Genomic DNA, 10,318 nt, shown 5'->3' with positions numbered 1-10,318 from the left:
TTTAGTTTCCTTAATCCCTAGGTTAATATTCTCCTAGTCCAAGTCGAATACGCCTCTTCAAAAGACTCTTATTTTAGTCATACTCCTAACACTCTCCTCACCTAATTTTTCGCAAACGACAGCCGCGTTCTAATGAAAAGAAGAAGAAAATGGCTGTTGAGCTTTTGCTTAATTGGAGTATCCAATATATTAAAAACAAATTGGAACGCAAAATATTGAGAACAAAAAGAAATGGGATGACATACAAGTTGGGAGGAAAAGACAAGGTGGTTGAATAAAAAAGGAAAGGAACGTAGATAGAGCATTAGAGACGTTCATTAAATTATATTGACACTAATCCACTTCTTTGGAAGTTTCACTGATAGTACCCAAAGTGTTCAATTTATAGAGGTTTAGGGGTTGTCGCTAAAGAGACACGTTCCAAAATTTAGCATGTTTCACGAAGAAGTACATCTCTTCAGGCCTTTCGCTAATTGCCCAGTTAGACGCTCATGTAGTAGCCAAATGCCCAAGGAATCCGTAATCTCTCAGCCTCTATAGATTGAATAACATTTTTTCATTCATTCGGAATTTGTTTTGAGAATACAAATATATTACGATCATCTACTCGACGAGTAAAACAAGTTTATTTATTCACTTGCGTTATTTGACTATTGAAACTTATACAAATATTTGGCCGAATATGATACAAACTCAACTTTTATTAACTTAACCAAATTCAAGAATTGCCCTTGTCATAATTTTCCTAATGGTTCGATCATGGCCATTTTCAGTATTACATAAAATTTGATTACAAATACACGACAGAACATGTTAGACAAGTAACACAATGACATAATAGTTTAACCAAAGTTATTAACAAATAAGACTCAGACGTGTGCAAAAAATTAGCCATTTTTCCAAATAGTCAGCATAATTATTGCATCATTTTGCTGATGTAACTATTATTATAAAGAATTAAGCTAGTTGTACATCTCCATGTACAATTAGTTTAACATTCTTTGAGATGTCAAAATGGACTTCATTGATTTGAATAAGTGTTCAAATTAATGGTACAATTGTGTATTATGTCAAAGGGAGCAAACAAAACTGTCAATCGTAATATAAGTTTAGCAAAACTGACAAAAGGGAAGTTATATTAAAAAAAAAAAAGGGAAAATGAGAAATATTATCGTTAACAAGTTAGTAACTTCGTGTGATTATTTATTCATTTATTTATTCTTTGGAAAAGGAAGCATTTGATGGTTTGCATTTAGAAAATTAAATGGTCTAGGGGGGCAAGGGTTTCCCTAAGCACTAATATTTACTTTTTAACACTAAATTCAAGCTTTGAGTTTACACCTTTCTTCTTGCCGTCTTTCTAGCATTATGCTATTTGTACAAAGTGTATTTATAAATTTGATTGACATAATAAGTATTAACAAAATTTAGGCCATTGATTTTCAATTATTTAAAAATTTGTTTTTGAAATGATTGGTATAGATATTACCTTATTAATTAACTTTGTACACATAGCATAACTCATCTTTCTATGATGATGATGTCACTTGTTACGGTTTCACTGTCATGGTAATTATTTACCTCTATATTACAAAGTGTGGCGTAAAATTACTTTACGCTAAAAGTTTTACCCGGGAAAAAAGTTTGAACTTGAATGTGCCAGTCAAGTACTGATGTCAAAATGGATCGGTCTTGATTCAAGGAAAGAGATTTGAAGTAGTAGTTTAAATTTTTTATACATAAAATGGCCCTAAGAATCCGTTTGTTACACAAAATCTTGCAAAAGACCTTCGTTACGCCCCTCTTTAGAAAGAGATTTGAAGCAGTAGTTTACACTTTCTCATGATTTTGTTGTATGTTTGGCTGGAGTTAAAAAAAAAAAAACGTTTATTTTTAAATAAATTCTACATTCCTACTCACTTGGTCCATGCACATTGTTCTTTTCAGATAGGTGCCCGTACGTCCTAGATCTTTCCATTTTCAAGAAGATTTTTAATGTTAAAAAAATAAACAAACAAACTTTTTAAACTGAATTATACTTTTAAAAGATAATGTTTTTTATTTGTCCTTTAAAAGTAAGAGAAGTGAAATATTTAAAGTTGTCACTAGAGGTTAACTAAAATTAACTTTTCTTCTTTCAGGCTTAGCCAACACGCTTTTCTCCAAAAATAAGTTACTAGCATATTACAGTTTAATAGATAAGAGGAAAAATTAGAGTTGATTCTCCAATATTTCATGTGATATAGTTATGGATCCACGGCTTATTTAGATATTTAAATTTGAGTTCTCATATGATCAAACCTATCGACATGGATGTTAAAATCGCACATTGTTGTTACTTTATTTGGAAAGAAATATTATGTAATTTGATAGATTTGTCCTCCTATCTGCGTGCAATTTTAATATTTATATTGATGATTTCGATCACGTGGGGACTCAAATTTATAGGTTTAAATAAACCGAATGATTCAGAACTTTAATTTTAAAAGGGTCCGACTCGCATGTGTTAAGCATGTCGTTAGCATTCATCCTGAACCAGATTGAATTGAGACTTATAACACACCGCCTAAAATGTGCACAAGTCCAAAATCCTTTAATTGAACTAAAATTATGCTATATTTTAAGTAAACATACACCACTAGTGTTATCTTGTTACATGTTTCATCCACATGTCAATAATTTGAAGGAATTGTGATTAGGCTGGGCAGGGTTCGGTATAGCCCATAAATTTTAGTTCTCCCGAATCGAACCCAACCCAACCCATAATTTTTGGGCATTTAGTAATCGAACCAAATCCAATCCAAAATTTTCGAGTATTTAGTAAGTGAAACCGTTGGATCAAAATTTAATTATGGAACCATTCGGGTTCGGTTCCCAAATTCTATATTATAATTAAATTTTTTAATATTTACAAAGTTACATTAATTCAACTAATGATATATTTAATCTTAGCTCTTACAAAATAATATAATCAAATCTTATGTTTTTTTTACGTCTCTCTTTGCTGAGTTTTTCATAAATTTGATTTTTAAAATCACATAAAGATAATGAGCTCAAAATAATTAAAAGATGTGTTGTCGAACTTCAACTCGATTTCTCCATAACGGTAGAAACGTCACTACGATAGAGTAACAGATTTGGATAAGATTTAGGTCAATTTGATTAAATTGGCTTTGAATTGAAAATTAGAAATAGGAAAATCATATTTTTGGGAATAAGCTAAATTAACTAGTTAGCAAATTTATATAAAAAAAATAAAATAATTTGATTTATTTAAAATAAATTAATTAAAAAATTAGGCAGATTCGATTCTTTGGTTCTTGATCTAGAACCGAGAATCGAACCGAACCTACCTGTTCTCAATTCAGATACTCATTCGAGTATTTAATTTAAGAAGAACCGTTCGATTCGATTCGGGAGTTTTATCCAACCCTAATTGTGATGCACTTTATTATTTTTTGAATTACCTTATTTATTTATTTAAAAGAAATTAATCCTGCCCCTCTTATCAAGATTTGTGGCTCTACCTTAACGAACTTTATTATTTTTTGAATTGCCTTAATTATTTATTTTTAAAAATTTTAATCCCGCCCCACTTATCAAGATTTGTGGCACTACCTTAACGGTACCACGTCACATGTAGATGTATTTGGCTTCTCTTCCTCCTCAACATTCGTCAATATTTTTAGAATTTTACGTATTCAAAATTATTTTAGTTGATTTACGTAAGAAGTAATATTATTTACATTTCTCATATAAAATCCACTATCTAATTATGCAATATGAACATAAAAAGACTTGTTTTCTATAATGTTTTAAATGAGTAACCAAAAAAAAAAAAACATAAAACTTAGAAAAAAATATTTATTCCTCATTTCAAAGTTTTGTAAAAGAATATTTAAATTGAAATCACCATCTGGGACAAGATATATATGCTCCTTAATTAAAAGTTTAGAACGAGAATGCACGAGAAAAATTGAGGACAAAAGGGTGAAAATAAATAAAGTCTAGAGACCTTGATTGTTATTACAATAAAGTGTAACAAACAAAAAATTATGGTTTGACAATCTAGTTACTCAATTAATAATTATTTTTATGAAAAAACTATAATGGCCTTACCTTTAGTTAAATAAATAAGGAAAGAAAAGAAGACAAGACAAAATAATGGTACCTAGCACATGCAACCAATCCGTAATATGGATTATACAAAAATTGTTGTCTCTTACATAGACATTGTAAAGAGCATATAAAGATAACCCATGGAGATATGGTAACATATTTTATTTGTGGGTTGCGAGTCAAGATAATTAATTTTAGAGAAAATTGCAAGTTAAATCCCCAAACTTTGACCAAAGTAACGATTTGTACCATCACTTTTTTGTCTGGCATTGTCCTCAACTTTAACTAAATTTGCCAACTGTGTCTCATATACAGTTTCCATCCAAAAATCAACCAAAAAAATGAAAAATACTCAAAATAATAAGCAAAAGAATAATCAAAAGACCAAAATAAATGGTAAGAACAGAGAACGATATTTTACTGGATCAGTAACATGTATTCGAGTCTTGTTTGCGGAAAATTATGAAATTTTAGAAAGAAGATAATAAGGACCCCAAAAAAAAAAAAAAAAAAAAAAAAAAAAAAACTTCCCCCCCCCCCCCAAAAATAAAAATTTTTAAAAAAAAAAAAAAAAAACCCCAAAAAAAAAAAAAAAAAAAAAAAAAAAAAAAAAATCTCTCCTACCCCACCACCAAATGAACTGGAAGAAACCAAGGAGGTTAAAATAATAAATAATGCCAGAGCAACAAAATTTTTGTCGACCTGTAAGCGAAGGAAAAAGAACAAAAGGTAGCCCTTTTTGAGTAGCATAGCTGAAAGAAAAAAGTAAAAAATGCAGGCAAAGGAAAATGCATGTGGATTCAAGTGTTTGCTTGAATACGATGTTGCTGTCAATCCAAAGTGCATTAGTTCTTCTTTAGGCCTCATTCTAAAATCTCATTTTTAATTATACATTCTTCAAATAAAATAATTTTATAAGTGAATTCAAAAAATTTCCCCTTAATAACCACACATTAAAAAATAAATAAAACAAGATCTAACACGACTCGTCCCGAATCACCATAATGGATTCGACACGTGTCGTGCGCCGATGGTAGATACCAGGTAAACGCCAAACCCACCACCAAGGCAACTTGACTTGCTTGACTGAAGAATATTTTTAACAAAATTTTGACAGAATTCTCCTTGAAGTATGAACTAAAACCACTGAACAACAACTAATTTTCCTCAAATCAATACCTATAATATAAATAGGATACGCTAGTCCCTCAAAATACAAACTATTCGAATAAAATGTCGGCAAATCAACATTTCCTTTCTTTACAACCAACAATTCTCAAATATACTAAAAACGCCAAATATGCAGTGAATCCATGATAACTTTTTCTGACATAAATTACATATAACCCAAAGAAACATGTACTACATAGTCTGGTAAAGTAGGCCATACAACTTATGACGCGTGGCTCAATATGGCGGAAGGACAAGCTCCAAAGCTGCTCAATTCAGCTGCTATCTGATAAGGAAAAAGGTGAAAAAACACATGAGCTTATAGATCAGTGAGTGGATAATTTGTGAATAAATATACTTTTTCCATTTCTACATATTTTCTGAAAATTCTAGCTTTATTAAATCTTTGAGAAATTCTGAAATCTGATAACACTTTTAAAACTAAAACATGATTGCATCATAAAATTCTTTGTTCTTAATTCTAGATAAGTAGCTGTAAAGTTAACGAATAATCTGATATTCATGAAAATCTATGAAATATTGCTATTAGTCAATACTATAGGCTGAAAGCTTTACTCTGAAAACTGAATTAACTGAATTCTATAATCTGAAATATGATAAATTGTATAATACTGAAAAATTATACCAAAAAGGTATCCGGAATAACTATACTCATGTATCGGTTAGCACCGATAGACATGGCAAAGTTATTCAATTCTGCAATTCTGTAATTCTACTCATACGCGCGCAAAGCTGAAATTCTGTAATTCTGGTCATACACTATGGAAACACATTCACAATAGTGTAGAGCGGGTAAAATCACCAGAAATGGTCATACACTGTGGAAGCACATTTGCACCACTGCAGAGTTAATAACCATATGAAGTCATACACTGTAGAAACACATTCACACAAGTGCAGACTAGGGTACAGTCACCTGGATACTTTCTGATAGTTTTAAAATAACTTTAAATATACTGAAATATTTAATATTCATATAACATGCTAATCAAATAATTTAAATGAACTGAATCAAACATTAAAAAGAACAACTGATTATAAATCCACTTTATTCTGAAAATCATGCTGTAAAATCAAGTGTATGAAATAATAATTTTTCTGAACTAATATAAATTTTATAAATACTAATTTCTGAAAAATAAGTTTATATCCACTCACAAAGTTATAGTCGATCGTGGTTTCGATATTCTCGTCGCCTCATCACTTTCAAATTCCAAGTATGATATTATGCTCTCGCTATAATAAATCATATCCCTTCACAAGCATTCCTTGAGTATTTTCCTACCATTAGAAATAATAATTTACTAATGAAAACTTCACATATTTTATTTTCAATCTCATAATCCCATTTAGAGTCATTAACAACATATACTTCTTTATATAAATTATTTTAATACTAAAACGTTAAATATTTGACACTTAATTTGGTTCCAATACTAAAAGTCCACCAAAATTAGATGATTGGCAAAACTAGCACTATAATTCCAGAATATTGAAAACTGGCACCAATTTCTGTTTATTAAAATTGTTAGCAAAGACATTGACAGAAATAGCACCTTTCTGGGCAGAATTTCAAAACTAGCACCTGTTTTGCAAAAAAATCAAAAATTGCTAAAAAAAAAAAAAAAATGGAGAATTTCGACCTCAAATCCTTAATTTAAGTTTTTTAGCATCACATAATTCCAAGAATTTCAAATAATATGCCTTTATATCACAAACCCATTTCCAAAGTTTCCACTTTCTTCAACACTAATTTCCAAACACATATTTCTTTGACATATACTTATTTTAATCATCAAATACATATCAATAACACATAATTCTTGCTAGACTTTGAATTAAAGCAAGTTTTCCATAACCCTTAAAAATTTAATTCAATAAATTTATACTTACCATTCTAAACCAAATGAGAAATTGAAGAATTTGAGAACCCTAGCTTGAAAATTCTTCTCCTCTTCTTCTTCTTCTTCTTCTTCTTCTTCTTCTTCCTCCTCCTCCTCCTCCTCCTCCTCTCGGTCTCTCTCGATTCTTCTCTCTCTCTTTCCCCAAAATATATGAGAAAATACTTAAAATAAATGCTATTTAATGGGTAAATATTAAATAATTGCAAGGAAAGTCCACCATCTTCAGACAATATCACATTTAGTCATTTCTTTTCCCATAATAGAAATTAAATCCTTAGATTCCTTTATTATATCATTCCTAACCTTCAATTACTCGAAATTTTAATTTAAGTCCCATAAAAGTTATTTGTTCAACTTAAGTCCTTAATAACTTTGACTAAAAAAATGAGGGGTGTGACAAGATCGCTATTCAAAGTCTATTTTACCCAAAAGGGAAGCGGCTAAAACAAATTTTTAGTTGCCAAGAAGGGGGAAAAAGCATTTCTTCGTGTGAGTTTGAGCTTATGGTGGTGGTCTGTTTTATTTTTACGTGTATTTCTATTTTTGATAGGATGGGCTTGAGAGTTAGGTAGGATTTTTGCTTATTAATCTTCTGCTTATTGTTATCCTCGAATTTGATGATACTCTCATGTCAACATTCTTTTTATTCGTGTATACTTTTCTTGCACAATTAAGTCCTTATTTGAGCTTCATTTTGAAATAGTGTTTTGCAAATTATTTTTTACACTAATAATAGTTTCTCCTCCATGGGGATAATCTTTCCTAAATATTATGCAACAACGTCTAATATAAATATGTTAATTTTGTCCAAATATTCTATTGCATGTTTTAAAATGAGGATATTCCATCACACTTATGCATTTGTTATTTTTTTTAATTATTTACAAATATGATGACAAATAAATCTCTTTACGTCATTCCTGTGGATTTTTTGGACATAATTCATCATATTGAACAAGATATGATAATTAGTTGAAGTTTGAGGATAAAAATGTGACAGAAAAAGTTAGACATAAGTGCACTAATTTAAAAAGGTTTGTGGCCTTTAGTGTAGTTAAAAAGTACTGTAACTAATAAAATTATGGTATCGATATAACTAATCTTTTATATATTGTAAGATTTCATTGTTAGCTTCGACGTCAATGATATGTATAGTGGCTCAATTGAGAGATTGGTTCGTCACACTACTAAACTTAAGTAGTTTTAAAGCTGACCCAACCATGCTCTTAATCTAGATTTGTGCAAGCAGATATTTTCTATTTATGAGTTGTGAATAGTTCTCAGTATTCCAAGCTTAACTCTGATTTGGCTTTTGGCATTTAAATTTAAATAAGGCTACCCAAATAAAATTGAATTAAAAATGTTGTTAGTTTCAGGAATTAAAGAACAACTAGAAAACCAATTTCATAAATCAATCACAAATCAGTAAGTATAAATGGATCTATATTTATTGCTTGACGGCAAAACTTAAAAGTTGAGGTAAAAGTCAACAATTAATTTTAACTATCTATTTTATAGAATTAATGGTGTCAAACGAGCTCATCAGTTTAGGCGGGCCGTGGTTTGAATTTGAAAAAAGTTTGAGCTTACTTGGACCTCGTTTGTATGAGCCAAGTCTCGAGCAAAGCCTCGAAAATGAGATTTGGCCTCGAGCTGCACGAGCCCAAATACGGGCAGGTCAGCATGTGGCTTGTGTGGCACACCTTGTCATTTGTTTTCTAAACCACTTGCATGATTAATTTTTTAGTTGTAAATTAATACTTTTTTGTATTCAATAACTTGCACAATTACTTTTGTAATTTTGAAATTAATTTTGTAGTTTGTAAATTGATGATCAATTTTTCGTATATTAAAGTAAAAAAGAAAAAAACTAAAAAAAGCCCATGAGCCAGATAGGCTCAAGCCAAAGCTCAGCCAAGCCCCATTTTTGGGCATGAGTCAAGCTTTAGCTTAGCTTGAGCCTTTTCTTGACGAGCCGATACCGAGCCCAGAGCCGACTCGACTCGGCTTCATTGCCATCGACGGGGCTTAGGCCCCGTTTGGCCCCCATTAATTTTGATTATAATGAGGGAATAGTGTTTTTTTTTTTTTTTACAAATGGGTGGTTGTAAAAGAATGAAAAGTTTTCGATTTACATATAATATTATTCTATTGAAGATTGTGTAGTTAAAAATAAGAGAAATAAAAATTTAATTTAATTTAATTTGATGTGATTTAATGGGAGCCAAACGGGTCTAAAACTCAATTTCTCACCACTCATTTCATAAAATCCATCACTCTTTTCTATCAAAATCAATTTTTAACCATCTCAAAACTATGTAATGGTATGTGATTATTTGTGCAATAAGTTTACACATTTTATTCCTGCTTACAATTTTTTGCAGCGAGTCTAGTAGGAAATCTATAAATAATTTTATGTTGACCGTATCATGAGTCTGTTCAGTTTTTGTTTTAACTTTAAGCCCTTTTGGGTGTACTCAAAAATTAGATTTTTATTTAAAAAAAAAAAGAATGATATGCTTGATCCCATAAAATATGTAATTAATTAATTATTTTAACTTTTATTTTTTTGGTCAAAATTTTTAGTTGCATCATAGAGGAGCTCTTTTTCATATTTCTCGGCAAAATTATGAAGGACAAGTTCTTTAAATGTCAGCCAACTAGAAGTATTTAACACTGTATATTGAAAATGATGCCTGCATAATCTTCTGCATGGTCACGTGCACATGATTGTACAAATGTTATTTACAAAAATTAATACGCCCAATCCTGTTAACCCATTTGGGCCCAAGTTCTCTTCGTACTCTAGGAATGCAGTCTTGCGCGTAAAATCTGATCCAATTAAAGATCCGAAACTGCATGCAAATTTTCACTGTTGACGTAACCATTTCCATGCAAATCTTCTCATATATATTGGTGCTCAACTCTTTTGGATCATAATCTTTTTCTCATATCAAGTGTGAAGAACTAAGAGTATAATATAATAAGACTAGGCAATTGTTTATTAGGAAAGTGTTAACCTTCTCACAAAGGGGGTCACATTGACCAAACCCAAGCGATTGTTTACTAAGAACACTAGTCTTCACAAAATTTTAAGATTATTT

General features: G+C 30.4%; 1 long non-coding RNA gene across 1 annotated transcript; it reads right to left on the bottom strand.

Moving 5' to 3' along the window:
* Positions 1–5,269: 5,269 nt before the first annotated feature.
* On the bottom strand, positions 5,270–7,238 carry LOC111374691. Its single transcript, XR_002699177.1, has 3 exons — positions 7,204–7,238; positions 6,469–6,591; positions 5,270–5,575 (listed from the first exon to the last, which is right to left on the bottom strand). It is a non-coding gene; the product is annotated as an uncharacterized LOC111374691 (long non-coding RNA).
* Positions 7,239–10,318: the final 3,080 nt, after the last annotated feature.

This window comes from Olea europaea, unplaced genomic scaffold (genome assembly GCF_002742605.1).
Source record: "Olea europaea var. sylvestris unplaced genomic scaffold, O_europaea_v1 scaffold1278, whole genome shotgun sequence".
In the NCBI taxonomy this organism is placed as follows: domain Eukaryota; kingdom Viridiplantae; phylum Streptophyta; class Magnoliopsida; order Lamiales; family Oleaceae; genus Olea; species Olea europaea.
This window is presented reverse-complemented; position numbering and strand designations above follow the sequence as displayed.